Source organism: Leopardus geoffroyi, chromosome D1 (assembly GCF_018350155.1).
Source record: "Leopardus geoffroyi isolate Oge1 chromosome D1, O.geoffroyi_Oge1_pat1.0, whole genome shotgun sequence".
Classification (NCBI taxonomy): Eukaryota; Metazoa; Chordata; class Mammalia; order Carnivora; family Felidae; genus Leopardus; species Leopardus geoffroyi.
The window spans coordinates 106,882,545-106,898,448 of NC_059329.1; the positions used below are offsets into that span (position 1 = coordinate 106,882,545).

Sequence of the window (15,904 nt, forward strand, 5' to 3'; positions counted from 1 at the left end):
CGGGAGAAGGTGGTAGGAGATGAGGTGGGAAAGGGATGCAGGGGCCAGATCTCATGCCTGGCAGGGCTTGCTAAGAAACTTGGATTTTAGGGGCGCATGGGTGGCTCAGTTAAGCATCCGACTCTTGATTTCGGCTCAGGTCACGATCTCATGGTTTGTGGGATCACAGGCAGTGCAGAGCCTGCTTGCAATTCTCTCTCCCCCCCATCTGCCCCTCCCCTGCTCTCTCTTTCTTTCTCTCAAAATAAATAACCATTAAAAAAAAAGTCTTGGATTTTATTTTAAGTACACTGGAATATCATTGGAGCGTCACGGGGGTCCTGGGGTAAGAGAGACAGAAAGAAGTTCAAGCTTGAAAAGCCTGGCAAGTGGATGAAATGTGTAACATTAACAATAGTCAAATACTTGCGGGTGCTGCCTTTTAAAGGCAGGAGCTACACATTCTCAGAAGTTTTCCAACAGAAACCGGATGGTTATTAATCAGAAGTGCTGGGCTGCTTTTCATCTGACAGGGAGCAGAACTCAGTAACTTCAAAGTTCCTTTGAATATCTTCTAAAATATCCTTTCCAATTTAACATCTGGTAAGATGATCTGAGCCATAGGTATTGAAATCAACCCTCTTACAACTGGTCTTCTGGCTGCCACTGTTATCTCTTACTCAAGTTATCCTTCCAACCCAACTGTCGCATCCCCGTTATTATTATATCTCTTATTAAACATTTCGTGGGGGTTAGCTGGAGTCTGAACACTGGGGAAAGTGGTACACACTGGCTCAGAGGCTGGACTCTGATCCGAAGATCTACATAGGCAATGTTTAACGGTGACCAACTCAAAGGTCACAATTTTTAGTTAACACTACCAAGTGGCATCACACTGATGGACGGATGTTCAGGGGCATATAAAGTTCCCTTAGTGCTCTCATGGGTGACAGCAATGGTTGACTGCCTCCTTCAAAAGGAGCTCTGTCAAGATGTAGGAGGTCCCAAACTTCTCATTTCCCCAAGCCATGTCCTCCTGGGTTCCTAATATTATTTACCTTACATGGTTACAAATATTATGTATTAAAGCTATTTCACGGAGATCAGCACCCAGGTGACAGGTGCAATATCTTACCATCCCATCGGTGCCACATTGCTACACAACCCACAGATTGTGTAAAGATTATTACTTGTTGCACATGAATACCTGCATTGTAGGTATGCAGTGATGACCAGTCTGGCAGCATTCAAAACCATTTATCTTACTGGTCTAGGTAGTTGAGAACATTTTCAAGGCCAATTAATAATAATAATAATAATAATAATAATTCATAAATTTGCGCTTTCAAACATGTTGGTACTTTCTGCCTCAAAACCTCGTCCTCTCCCTGCATTCAAATAACTCCTAGACATAAACCTTGTGGCCTGGCATCAGCTTTGAAAATCCCTCCCTGAAACTTCTTTCAATCTGAGTTAGATGCCTTTCTCTGACCTCCTTCAGGCAATACAAGGAACACATTTATCACACCACACTATAATTTATTAAGTACTCTCATTAGGTTGTGGCTCCCTGGAGTCAGAGATAGAGGTCGGCACATAGCATGATGCAGAACCTACAGTGAGATCTCAGTAAAGGTTTCTTTTTTAAATTTCAATGTTAGTTAACATACAGCGCAATATTGGTTTCAGGAGTAGAATTCAGAGATTCATCATTTACATACAACACCCAGTGCTCATCCCAACGAATGCTCATCCCTCCTTATTACCCATCACCTATCTAGTCCATCTTCCACCCACCTCCCTCCATCGACCCTCAGTTTGTTCTCTATCATAAAGAGACTCTTGTGGTTTGTTTCCCTCCCTTCTCTTTATCTCCCTGCTCCTTCCCTGTGGGGGGCCGGGCCCCGGTGCCAGGCTGAGACCGGGTCGAGCAACGGTTCCCCGTCGACTCAGCCAACCCGGTGGTTCCCCCTCCCATTCCCCCACTTTCAAGGGCATACGAAAGCCTTGTCAAGGCTGAGAAAGTTAATTCCTGAAGCCTGTGCTCTGCAGGTGTTGGCAGTAATGCTACCTCCCTTTTTTCTACCCCGGGTCAAATAGAAACAAACATGGGAACTGTATTTTGCTAGCAATCTATCAACAAAGACTTGTGACCCGTTCAGAAAGTTCACAAGGTACACAGAACTAAATGTTTTGGCTGGCAGTGATCATGTGAAACCTGTTTATTCTTAGAATGACCTGATCCATAAGAGTCTTATAAAAGATTGTGTACAGCAACAATAAAGCCGTCACTTGGGCCATCAGCCCAGGGGACCCTCCTGTTCCCAAACTGTCTTCTCTTCTCTCTTTTTTTTCTTACATTCCCCTACCCTCAGGACCCTGATCTCGGTGTTTGTTGCGCCGGTTGCAACACTTCCCTAGAATAAACTTAACTCAGCGCCCCAGCTATAAATAGGAATTGGGCCACTGATTTTCATGACTGAGATTCACATATCGGTTCCCACTGGAAGAGGAGGAAAGCAGCACAGCAGTTTTAGAAGAGTTGAAACCCTTTAGTAGACATTGACTCCAAACTCTTACATGTGATGGATGGGATCCTCTCCCTTGTGGTCCTGCCTTTGTTTCCAACCACTCTCCCCTGGTGTCTCACAGCTAGAATACTGAGCTTGCTTCAACGCTTGAAATGAGGCTGGTTCACTCTCTTGTGCCTCATATCCTCTGAATCATTTGCATCCATTTGCCTGTATATCTCTATTCATTTTCCTCTTAGACCACCAATTCCCTTTGTTGCATTAACTTATACACATTTTTCAGGTATTGTGCCCAACACAATTTTTTCAAGAAACCTACTCTCATCCTATAGGTAATACAGAAGCCCTGCCTTGGACTTCACTTAGCAATCTACATTCACCTTTATGGTAACTCTTATCTTTGGCCACACATCAAATCACTTGAGAAAGCTTAAAAAGTGCTGGTGCCTGGATCCTTTGCCCAGAAGTTCTGATTTGCTCTACTCTGGAAATCAGTTTTCAATGAGTATTGAGAACCACTGATCTAGCGTAACATTACTTACATTTCTTTTTAATGTTTATTTGTTTTTGAAAGAGAGGGAGAGAGGGAGAGATAGAGAGAGAGAGAGACACACACAGAATCTGAAGCAGGCTCCAGGCTCTGAGCTGTCAGCCCAGAGCCCAACGTGGGGCTGGAGCCCATGGACCGTGAGATCATGACCTGGGCTGAAGTCCGGTGCTTATCTGGCTGAGCCACCCAGGCTCCTATAGCATAACATTACTTTTTAAATTATAGGTCTCTCTCAGTAGATTGAATGATGTGATAGCAGGCACGTGTTTAGATTGTTCACTAACCTCAATACCAATACTCTTGACTGTCATAGTATAGATAAACAATTACTATCTGCTGAACGAATGAAGAAAAGTCTGGCTGCAATGTCCACGTTGGGACTAAATGTATAAAGCAAGTCTCTTTTTTGTGTAGTTCTTTTTTAAATTTATTTTTAATTATTTTTAATCTTTATTTATTTTTGAGAGAGAGACAGAGAGTGAGCAGGGGAGGAGCGGAGAGAGAGGGAGACACAGAATCCAAAGCAGGCTCCAGGACCTGAGCTGCCCGCATAGAGCCCAACAAGGGGCTCGAACTCATCAACCGTGAGATCATGACCTGAGCCGAAGTCAGACGCTCAACCGAATGAGCCACCCAGGCGCCCCAATTTTTTGTGTATTTCTAAACACTTTGATCATATAAGTGGAAGATTTAAATGGGACTTCTTACCTCAATTACAATGGTGACAGGGAATAAGCTTTGGTCATACACCCAGCATTCCACACAGGGCTCTATGTCTGGCCCACTCGTGTTGCAGAAGGTACCATTCAGGTGAAGGAACTGCCCCTGGGGATGGATGAAGCGATGGCATTTCTCTGGCTTCGTGTTTGAGTCCAGTGGGATGGAGATTCTCGGGAGTACCTCTTGGCTGAAGATCCCAGTGCTGTTAGCAGAGACCGTGTCATTGTGAAGGATGTGGACCCAGCAGCAGTGACCAGGGATGGCTGCAGTGAAGTTCTCCAATAAAATATGAGTTTTCACTACGAGGCTGGAGATACAAAGGAAAATTATCTGAAGGATCTGGAATCTCCCCAGGCCTCCAACTTGATCCAGGAGGCACTGAAGGGCCATGGAGGCTGAAGAGCCGATCTGTAAGAGATGGCACTATGACTTTACTGAAATAAGTTCAAAGGGAGAAAATATTTCCTTTCGCTATGTCACACTAAGTGCATATATTTTTTAATGATTATTTATTTTGAAAGAGAGAGAGAGTGTGTGTCTGTGTGCACACATGAATGAAGGAGGGGCAGAGAGAGAGGGAGAGAGAATTCCAAGCAGGCTCCCTGCTGTTAGCACGGAGCTGGACATGGGCCTTGAAGCCAGGAACCATGAGATCATGACTTGGGTTGAAATCAAGAGTCAGAAGCTCAACCGACTGAGCCACCCAGGTGCCCCCACACTAAGTGCATATGGATCCTGACCCCACTTTCTCCTTAGTGGGCCCTGCCTGACCGACACAGAAGAGTAGTGGGAGGTTTTACCCCAAGTCTTTTGAGGCAGCTAGATAGTTTCCATAAAGTCACAGATACATGTATCTGGCAAAGAGACTTAGCTGTTGACAACTAAACTTGCTTAAAAGCTACTCAGTGAATGATCCTGACCTTACAGGCTCTTCGGAAGTCAGTAGAGTTTAGAAGGAAATATCCCTGTTTGGCATATAACCTAAAACACACCTGTTCAATCATCTAGTATTTTCAGAAAAGGGATGTATGGAGGCCCAAGGGTGAACTTCTTTGTGATACGCCTGTGTAAAGAGCAGAGAGCAGGGATTTGTCTTGATTAGAACTGCATTTTTATTAAAGATTAAAGAAACCCATCCTCAGTTAAATCAAAGTGGAATGGGGGCGCCTGGGTGGCGCAGTCGGTTAGGCGTCCAACTTCAGCCAGGTCACGATCTCGCGGTCCGTGAGTTCGAGCCCCGCATCAGGCTCTGGGCTGATGGCTCAGAGCCTGGAGCCTGTTTCCGATTCTGTGTCTCCCTCTCTCTCTGCCCCTCCTCCGTTCATGCTTTGTCTCTCTCTGTCCCAAAAATGAATAAACGTTGAAAAAAATTAAAAAAAAAAATAAATCAAAGTGGAATGTTGTGAACGAATGCTAACTTTTGGTAACTGAAGTCCTGCTACAGTTTAAATCACACCGTAACAGCGGTTTTAAGATTTTTGAAATGAGGAAATTTCAAAATGGGGGAAGGAAATTGTATTTTTCCTGTAATGGTTTGTTTTCCCAGAGTTACTGAGTCATCCGAATAGCATTTTGGACTAACTTTCTTTGCTATTGCTGTAAATAAACCAATGTCATGTGTTTATATGTATTTGTGTATTATATTTTTAAGTTTCTAAGTGAAACTTGAGGTCAGTGTTTCAAGGTCTTATAATCCAGTTAATAAGAGATAGATACATAAATAATTACACTGCAATGTCGTAAGATAATTATAAGAGAAATACACAATGTGCTGTGGAAAAATGAAAAAGACAACGTTTCAGGATTCCCGGGGAGACGCCATGGGCCAAGGAAATGGTCTTTATAGAAGTGAACTTTTAACTACTCTTGAAGGAAGATTCTTGAGACAATAAAGCAGTAGGTGAACAATTGAAAAAAAAAACAGTTTATAACCAAGAGAATAATAAGCATACAATCATAGGAAAAGGTAAATAATATTTGTGCACTTATAAGATATTCAAAAGATGGAATCTACAGGATATACAGGGCAATAATGGCAGAAGGTAGGTTGATTTTTAAAAATCTTTAGAATTTATTCTGCAGACTAGAGTTTCTTATTCTTTTTAAAAATTTTTTAAAGTTTTTATTTAAAATCCAGTTAGTTAACATACAGCGTAATATTAGTGGCAGGTGCACGATATAGTGATTCAACAGTTCCTTGCATCACCTGGTGCTTACCATGACAAGTGCCCTCCCTAATCCCCATCACCTATTTGCCCATCCCCCTGCCCACCTCCCCTCTGGTAACCGTCCGTTTGTTCTCTATAGTTAAGAGTCTATTTCTTGGTTTGCCTCTCTCTCTCTTTTTTCCCTTTGCTCATTTGTTTTGTTTCTTAAATTCCACAGATGAGTGAGATAATATGGTACTTGTCTTTCTCTGACTGACTTATTTTGCCTAACACAATACTCTCTAGCTCTACCCATGTCATTGCAAATGGCAAGATTTCATGCTTTTTTGTGGCTGAGTAATATTTCATTATATGTATAATATATAATATTCCATTATTTATATCTATATCTATCTATCTATCTATCTATATCTATATCATGCCACATATATATATGCCACATATTTATCCATTCATCAGTCAATGGACACTTGAGCTGTTTCCATGATTTGGCTGTTGTAGATAATGCTGCTATAAACATCGGGGTGCATGTATCCTTTTAAGTTAGTATTTTTGTATTCGTTGGGTAAATAGTCAGTAGTGCAATTGCTGGATTGTAGGGTAGTTTTATTTTTAGTTTCTCGAGGAACTTCCATACTGTTTTCCAGAGTGGCTGCACCAGTTTGCCTTCCCACCAACAGTGGGAGTCCCCTTTCCCACTGGGAAAGAGGGCTCCCCTTTCTCCACATCCTTGCCAACACCTGTTGTTTCTTGTGTTCTTGATTTTAGCCATTCTGACAGGTGTGAGGTGATAGCTCATTGAAGTTTTGAATTATATTTCCCTGATGATCAGGGAATGATCATGATGTTGAACATGGTCATGATGTTGAACACCTTCTCATATGTCTGTTGCCCATCTGGATGTCTTCTTTGGAGAAATGTTTATTCATCTCTTCTGCCTATTTTTAATTGATTATTTGTGTTTTTGGGTGTTGAGCTTGATAAGTTCTTTATAGGCTTTAGATACTAACCCTTTATCAGACATGTCATTTGCAAACATCTTCTCCCATTCCATCAGTTACCTTTTAGTTCTGTTGATTGTTTCCTTTGATGTGCAGAAGCTTTTTGTTTTGATGAAGTCCCAATAGTTTATTTGTTTATTTAATTTATTTTGTTTCCATTGCCTCAGGAGACATATCTAGAGAGAAGTTGCTACAGCTGATGTCAAAGAGGTCACTGCTTGTGTTATCTAAGATTTCAATGGTTTCCTGTCTCTCATTTAGGTCTTACATCCATTTTGAGTCTATTTTTGTGTATGGTGAAAGAAAGTGGTCCAGTTGCATTCTTCTGGATATTGCTGTCCAGTATTCCCAGTACTATTTGTTGAAGGAACTTGTCTTCTTCCCTTTGGATATTCTTTCCTGCTTTGTTGAAGATTAATTAACCATATAGTTGTGGGTTCATTTCTAGGTTTTCTATTCTGTTCCATTGACCTGTGTGTCTATTTTTGTGCCAGTATCATACTGTTTTGATCACCACAGCTTTGTAATATAACTTGAAGTCCAGAACGTGATGTCTCCAGCTTTGCTTTTCTTTGTCAAGGTGGTTTTGGCTATTCAGAGTCTCATTCTTGAATTTCAAATTCATCACTTGTGGGACACCTTAGAAAGTAGATCTATGTCCAGCCTGCAGAGATTCCTTTTCAGGAAATGACTTAAATGGAACAATTGCAAAGATGAAATTTCTTGAATCATTGGGTGCTATTGTAAAGCTTTTGAAAGAGGGATATCTTAGTCTTCTAGGGCTACCATAACAAAATTACACAGACTGGGTGGCTTAAACAACACAAAGTATTTTGTTTCAGTTCTGTTGTTAGAAACAACAGAAAGTTAGAAACTAGAAATCAACAAGAAAGATAAAGCTGGTTCTATTTGCTTTTATTTTGTTCTTTTTTAGGTTTTTAATTTAAATTCCAGTTAATTAACATACAGTATAATATTAGTTTCAGGTGTACAATTTAGTGATTCAACACTTCCATACAATACCCAGTGCTCATCATGACTAGTGCACTCCTTAATTCCCATCACCTACTTCACCCATCCCCCCCACCCTGACTCTAGCATGTATGAAGCTATTATATCTGAGATCCTCTGTTTCTCTACCTATAAAATGGAAATAGTATGACTGGCCTTATCTCTCAAAGTGTTTATGAGGACCAAATCAGATCTGAAAGCACAGCATAAATATTAAAATATCACAGACAAAACAAACTTGTATAGGAATGTTCATAGCAGCATTATTCATAATAGCCAAAAAGTGAACATAACTAACTCAAAGATCCATCAATCAGTGAATGGATAAACAAAAATAACATAGCTATATTTAGCCATAAAAAGGAATGAAATGCTGATGCATGTTACAATGTGGATGAACCTTCAGAACTTTATACTAAGTGATAGAAGCCAGAAACAAAAAGCCACCTTATATGATTCCACGTATATGAAATGTCCAGAGGAATCCACAAGGAAATCATATTAGTGGTTTCAGGGCAGGGGGTGAAGGGGATAGGGAGGATTAGGGAGTCACTGCTAATGGGGACAAGGCTGATGAAAATGTTTTGAAATTAAGGCCATGGAGATGGCTGCATGGCTCTGTGAATATACTAGAAGCCACCGAACTGTACACTCTAAAAGGATCAGTTTATAGCACATGAATTATATTTCTATTTTAGAAATTCTACAATAAAAATACGTTATACAAATATTAAAGGAAAAAGAAAACTGGAAAGTTTAAAAGCACGTGGAAACTAGACAACATACTCCCGAACAACCAAGGGGCCAAAGAAGAAATCGAAAGGAAAGTAAAAACAATCTTGAAACAAACAGAAATGAAAACACAACACACCAAAACCTATGGATGCTGCAAATCAGTTCTTAGAGAAGTTTAAAGAAATGCAAGCATATATTAAAAAACAGAAAAGTCTCGAGCAACCTAATTTTACATCACAAAGAACTAGAAAAAGAAGAACAAATTAAGCCACGGTTTGTTATAGAAGGAAGGATATAATAGAGCAGAATGGAAATAAATGAAATAGAGACTAGAAAAACAATAGAAAAGGGATGAGCACTGGGTGTTGTATGTAAGTGATGAATCACAGGACTCTACCCTCGATATCAAGAGCACACTGTATATACGCTGTATGTTAGCTAACTTGGCAATAAATTATATTAAAAAAAAAAGAAAAAAGAAAAACAATAGAAAAGATCAAGATCAATGACTAAGAGCTGTTTTTTTTTTTTTTTTGAAAATGTGAACAAACTGACAAACGTTTTGCTAGACTACTCAGAAAAAAAAGAAGACTAAGACACAGAAATGAAAGAGGAGGCGTTTCAACTGATACTACATGAAAACATAGGATCAGGAGACTGCTGTGAACAATTATATGCCAATAAATTAGATAACCTAGAAGAATGGGTAGATTCTAAGAAACATACAGTCTACTAAGACTGAATGAAAGAAATAGAAAACTTGAACAGACCAATAATGAATAGAGGGATTGAATCAGTAATCAAAAATTTCCCAGTACAGAAAAGCCCAGGACCAGATGGCTTTACTGGTGAATTCTACCAAAAACTTGAAGAAGAATTAATGCCAATCCTTCTCAAACTCTTCAAAACATTGAAGACAAGGGAACGCTCCCAAACTCATTTTATGAGACCAGCAGTACCCTGATACTAAAGCCAAATAAGGACACTGCAAGAAAACAATAGACCAATACCCTTGATGAATATAGATGTAAAAATTCCTAGCAAAATAGTAGTAAACAAAATTCAACAACACATCAAAGGATTATATTCCATAACCAAGTGGGATGCTAGGATGGTTCAACATAAACAAAACATTAAATATGATATACCACATTAATAAAATAAATGATAAAAATTATAGGACACCCTCAATAGATGTAGACAAAATACTTGGCAAAATTCAACACGGTTTCATGATAAAAAACCCCAACAAATTGAGTATAGAAGGAACATACCTCCACATAATAAAGGTCATATGTGAAACACCCACAGCTAACATCATAGTCAACAGTAAAGGGCTAAAAACAAACTCTTCTTCTAATGTCAGGAACAAGGCAAAGTTGCCTACTCTCAACACTCTTATTCAACATAATACAGGAAATCCTAGATAAAGCATTCAGGCAAGATAAAGAAATAAAAGGAATTCAAATTGGAAAGGAAGAAGTAAAGTTGTTGTCTGCAAATGATATAATCTTATATATAGGAAATCCTAAAACTCAACCAAAGAATTTTGGAACTAATCAAGGAATTCAATAGTCCACCCACAGGTATTAGTGGCATTTCCATACACTAACAATGAATTATATGAAGAAAAAAAAAATCCCATTCATATTAAAATAAAAAACAATAAATATTTAGGAATTAGTTTAACCAAGGAAGAGAAAGATCTGTACAATGAAAAACATAAGACACTGATGAAAGAAATTAAAGAAGACACAAATAAATAGAATGATACTACTTGCTCACGAATGGGAAAAATTAACATTTTTAAATGTCCATACTATCTAAAGCCATCTATAGATTTAAATTTTTTTTTTTCAACGTTTATTCATTTTTGGAACAGAGAGAGACAGAGCATGAACGGGGGAGGGGCAGAGAGAGAGGGAGACACAGAATCGGAAACAGGCTCCAGGCTCCAGGCTCTGAGCCATCAGCCCAGAGCCCGACGCGGGGCTCGAACTCACGGACCGCGAGATCGTGACCTGGCTGAAGCCGGACGCTTAACCGACTGCGCCACCGAGGCGCCCCATGCCATCTATAGATTTAATGCAATCCCTACTAAATTCCAATGGCATTTTTCACAGAAATAGAAAATACAATCTTATAATTCATATGGAACCACAAAGGACCCTAAATAGCCAAAGAAATTCTGTGAGGCATCACACTTCCTGATATCAAGCTATATTACAAAGAGTAATTAAAATATCATGGTACTGGCATAAAAGTAGACACACAGTAAAGTGGAATAGAATAGAGTCTCCAGACATAAGTGCCCACATATATGGTCAACTAATATTTGACAAGAAAACCAAGAATACTCAATGGTGGAAGAAAGTCTCTTCAACAAATGGTGGTAAATAACCAAATGCAGAAAAATGAATGGGCCCATATACCACTCACAAAAATTAACCCAAAATGGAGGAAAGACTTAAATATAAAGCCCAATAAATGAAAACTCTTAGAAGAAATCATAGAGAAGAAGCTCCTTGACATAGGTCTTGGCAATGATTATTTGGATATGACAACAAAAGCACAAACACATAAGCAAAAATAAACAAGTAAGAGTACTCAAACTAACAATCTTCCTCATAACAAAAGAAACAATAAACAAAATGAAAAAGCAACAACCTACGGAATGGGAGAAAATATTTGCAAACGATATATTGGATAAGACATTAATATCCAAAATATGTAGAGAACTCATATAACTCAGTAACAAACAAAAACAGATTTAAAAACGGGCAGATGAACTAAACAGAGATTTTTTTTTTTAAAAGAAGATACCCCACATAACCAACAAATACTGAAAAGATGCTCAACGTCACTAATTACCACGGAAATGCAAATCAAAGCCACTGTGGGATATCACCTCACACTTGTTAGAATAGCTAGGATCAAGAAGGCAAGCTGTAAGTGCTGGCGAGGTGGTGGAGAAAAGGGAACCCTTGTACACTGTTGGTGGCAATGTAAATTAGTGCAGCTACCATGGAAAACAATATGGACGTTTCTCAAAAAGTTAAAAATAGAACTACCATATGATCCAGCAATCCCACTTGTGGGTATATATCCGAAAGAAATCAAGATATTGAAAAGATGTTTGCACTCTCATGTTTATTGCCGCATGCTTCAAAATAGCCAAGATGTGGAAAAACCTAAGTGTTTGTTGATGGATGAATGGATAAAGAAGATTTGGTATATGTATCAATGGGATATTATTCAGCCACGAGAAAGAAGAAAATTATGCCAATTGAGACAACATGTTGAACTTTGGGGGCACTATATTATGTGATATGTCAGAGAGAGGATGATAGATATTGTATATAACTTGTATGTCAAATCTAAAAAAGCCAAACTTTTAGAAACTGAGAGTAGAATGGTGGTTATCAGGATCTGGGCAGTGGGGGAATTGGTGAGCTGTTTAAGGATACAAACTTGCAAGTAGTAGATAAATAAGTTCTGGAGTTCTAATGCATACCCAAGTGATTATAGCAAATATTGTATTATAGATTTTAACCTTGGTAAAGGACTGGATTTTAAATGTCCTCAACACAAAAAAGTAATTATAATTTTGTGCCACAAATGAGGTGTTCGCTAAGGTTATGATGGTAATCATTTTGCAACATACAAATGTATCAAATCAACATGACCTACATCTTAAACTTACACATTATTATATGTCATTAAATGTCACTAAAAGACAAACAAACAAAAACTAGAAACAATCCATATGGCCTTCACCAGGTGAATGGTTAAACCAGCTTTTGTATACACATGCCATGTATTTAGCAATAAACAAAACAAAACAAAACAAAACAAGTATTGATATACGTAGCATTTCCTGTAAGACAGGTTTAGTGATGTTGAAATCCCTTAGCTTTTGTTGGTTTTGGAAAGTCCTTATCTCCTTCATTTCTGAAAGACAGTTTTGCTGGGTATAGTGTTCTTGATTAATATTTTTCTTTTATTATTTTGAGTATATCATCTCACTCTCTTTTGCCTGCAAGGTTTCAGTTCAGGTTTCTGGTCATAGTGTTACGGCAGCTCCCTTGAATGTGATGAATCACTTTTCTTCTGCTGCTTTCAAAATTCTCTTTGTGTTTGACCCTCAACAATTTCATTATAATTCGTTTCAGTGAAGCTCTTTTCAGGTTTAACCTATTTGGGGTCTTCTGGGTCTCATGAATCTGATGTCCATTTCTCTCCTCAAGTGTGGGAAGTTTTCAACCATTATTTCTTCAAGTTAACTTTTGTCCTTTTCTCTTCTTCTTGGATTCCCATAACACATATATTATTTCCTTGGTTGTATCATAGAGCCCATAGGCTTTCTTTACTCTTTTTCATTCTTTTTTTCTTATATAACTGGGCTTATTTTCTAGTTCTTTGATTCTTTCTTCTGCATGGTTGAGTCTTCTGTTGAAAATTTCTATTTAATTCTTTATTTAACTCATTATATTCTTTAGCTCTAGGATTTCTATTTGGTTTCTTTGGACAGTTTCTATTCCTTTGTTGAATTTCTTCTCTTCCAGATTTATAGGTTTACTTTGGCAAGAAAAGATTTTCACTAATCAGCTCAGCTTGGAGTACTGGATGGGTCACTTGATAGCACACATGGGCAGGTGGGGTCTGTTATTGGCATGTCTAGTGGACAAGACCACTGACTATTCTCTGAGGTTGGGGCAGGGCTTCTTCTGGCTGGGCTCCACCTATAAGTGGGGATGGTGGCTCCCTATTGGGCGAAGCAGCTGGATTTGCTCTGTGATCAGGTGAGGCCACTAGCTGGGCTCTGCAATTACCGCTGGTTGGGTGAAGTCGCAGACCATTCTTTGGTAAGGTGGTGCCACTAATTGGACTTTGTGGTTGGACAGGGCTTCAAACTAAGTTATGCAATTGCTCTTGGTTGTTGGGATCTTAGGCTGTGCTCCCCAACTGGATGGAGTTTTTGGGTGGACCCTGTGTTCAAGTGGGCCATAGGCAGAGCTTCACAGTTGGATGAGGCCTTAGGCTGTACTCTATGATTAAGCAGAGCTGTAGGTTATGCCCAAATTTGAGTGAGTATGCAGGCTGGACTTCATGATCAAGTAGGCCACTGACTTTGGTCCACTGTTGAGCAAGTTTGCTGGCTGGGTCTCTGGTTGGGGAGGGGCTACCAGGTGTGTTGCACAGTTGGATAGGATTAGAGGCTATGCACGTGGTTCAGCAGGTTTGCTGTCTGGGCTTCCTTGTTGTGTGGGGCTACCGGCAATGCTCCATAATAGGGTGGTGTCACTAGATAAGCCTTACCTGAGGCAAGGCCATAGACTGGATTCTGCTGTGGGGTGGAGTGGTTGTCTGAGCTCTGTGGCTGTGAGGTGTCATGGTCTGGGTTCTGAGGCTGACTAGGGTCATTGTTCAGGGCCCCTGGTTATCTGGGGGCCAGAGGCTATTCTTTTATTTTCTTTATTTTCTTTCTCTATTATTGCAAGCATTCTTTTTAAAATTAATTTATTTTTTAAATTTATATCCAAGTTAGCATATAGTGCAACAATGATTTCAGGAGTAGATTCCTTAATGCCCTTACCCATTAGGCCCATTCTGCCTCTCACAACCCCTCCAGTAGCCCTATGTTTGTTCTCCATATTTAAGAGTCTCTTCCGTTTTGTCTCCCTCCCTTTTTTTATATTCTTTCTGTTTTCCTTCCCTTATGTTTCTCTGTTTTGTATCTTAAAATCCTCATATGAGTGAAGTCATATGATATTTGTCTTTCTCTGACTGACTAATTTCGCTTAGCATAATACCCTCCAGTTCCATCCGTGTAGTAGCAAATGACAAGACTCTATTCTTTTTGCTTGCTGAGTAATACTCCATTTTGTGTGTGTGTGTGTGTGTGTGTGTGTGTGTGTGTGTGTGCGTGTGTATATCACATATCTTTTTATTTTTATTTTTTTTAACGTTTATTTATTTTTGAGACAGAGAGAGACAGAGCATGAACGGGGGAGGGTCAGAGAGAGAGAGGGAGACACGGAATCTGAAACAGGCTCCAGGCTCTGAGCTGTCAGCACAGAGCCCGACGCGGGGCTTGAACTCATGAACCGCGAGATCATGACCTGAGCCGAAGTCGGACGCTTAACTGACTGAGCCACCCAGGCGCCCCTCCCACATCTTCTTTATCCATTCATCTGTCGATGGACATTTTGGCTCTTTCCATACTTTGGCTATTGTTGATCGTGCTGCTATAAACATTGGGGTGCATGTGCCCCTTTGAAACAGCATACCTGTATCCCTTGGATAAATACCTAGTAGTGCAATTGCTGGGTCATAGGGTAGTTCTATTTTAAATTTTTTGAGGAAGCTCCATACTGTGTTCCAGAGTGGCTGCACCAATTTGCATTTCCACCAGCAGAGCAAAAGAGATCCTCCTTCTCCACATCCTTGCCAACATCTGTTGTTGTCAGAGTTAATGTTAGCCACTCTGACAGGTGTGAGGTGGTATCTCATTGTGGTTTTGATTTGTATTTCCCTGATGATGAGTGGTGTGGAGCATTTTTTCATGTGTCCATTGGCCATCTGGATGTCTTCTTTGGAGAAGTGTCTATTCATGTCTTTTGCCCATTTCTTCACTGGATTTTGTTTTTTGGGTGTTGAGTTTGATAAGTTCTTTATAGCTTTTGTATACGAACCCTTTATCTGATATGTCGTTTGCAAGTATCTTCTCCCATTCCATTGGCTTCCTTTTAGTTTTGCTGATTGTTTCCTTCACTGTGCAGAAGCTTTTTATTTTGATGAGGTCCCAATAGTTCATTTTTGCTTTTGTTTCCCTTGCCTCTGGAGATGTGGAGACGTGTTGAGTAAGAAGTTGCTGCGGCCAAGATCAAAGAGGTTTTTGCCAGCTTTCTCCTTGAGGATTTTGATGGCTTCCTGTCTTATGTTTAGATCTTTCACCCATTTTGAGTTTATTTTTGTGTGTGGTGTAAGAAAGTGGTCCAGGTTCATTTTTCTGCATGTTGCTGTCCAGTTTTCCCAGCACCACTTGCTGAAGAGACTGTATTCCATTGGATGTTCTTTCCTGCTCTGTCAAAGATTAGTTGGCCGTATGTTTGTGGGTCCATTTCTGGGTTCTCTATTCTGTTCCATGGATCTAAGTGTCTGTTTTTGTGCCAGTACCATACTGTCTTGATGATTACAGCTTTGTAA

General features: G+C 39.6%; 1 pseudogene; it reads right to left on the reverse strand.

The window, feature by feature from the left end:
* Positions 1–2,407: 2,407 nt before the first annotated feature.
* Positions 2,408–4,170, reverse strand: LOC123600555 (annotated as a pseudogene).
* Positions 4,171–15,904: the final 11,734 nt, after the last annotated feature.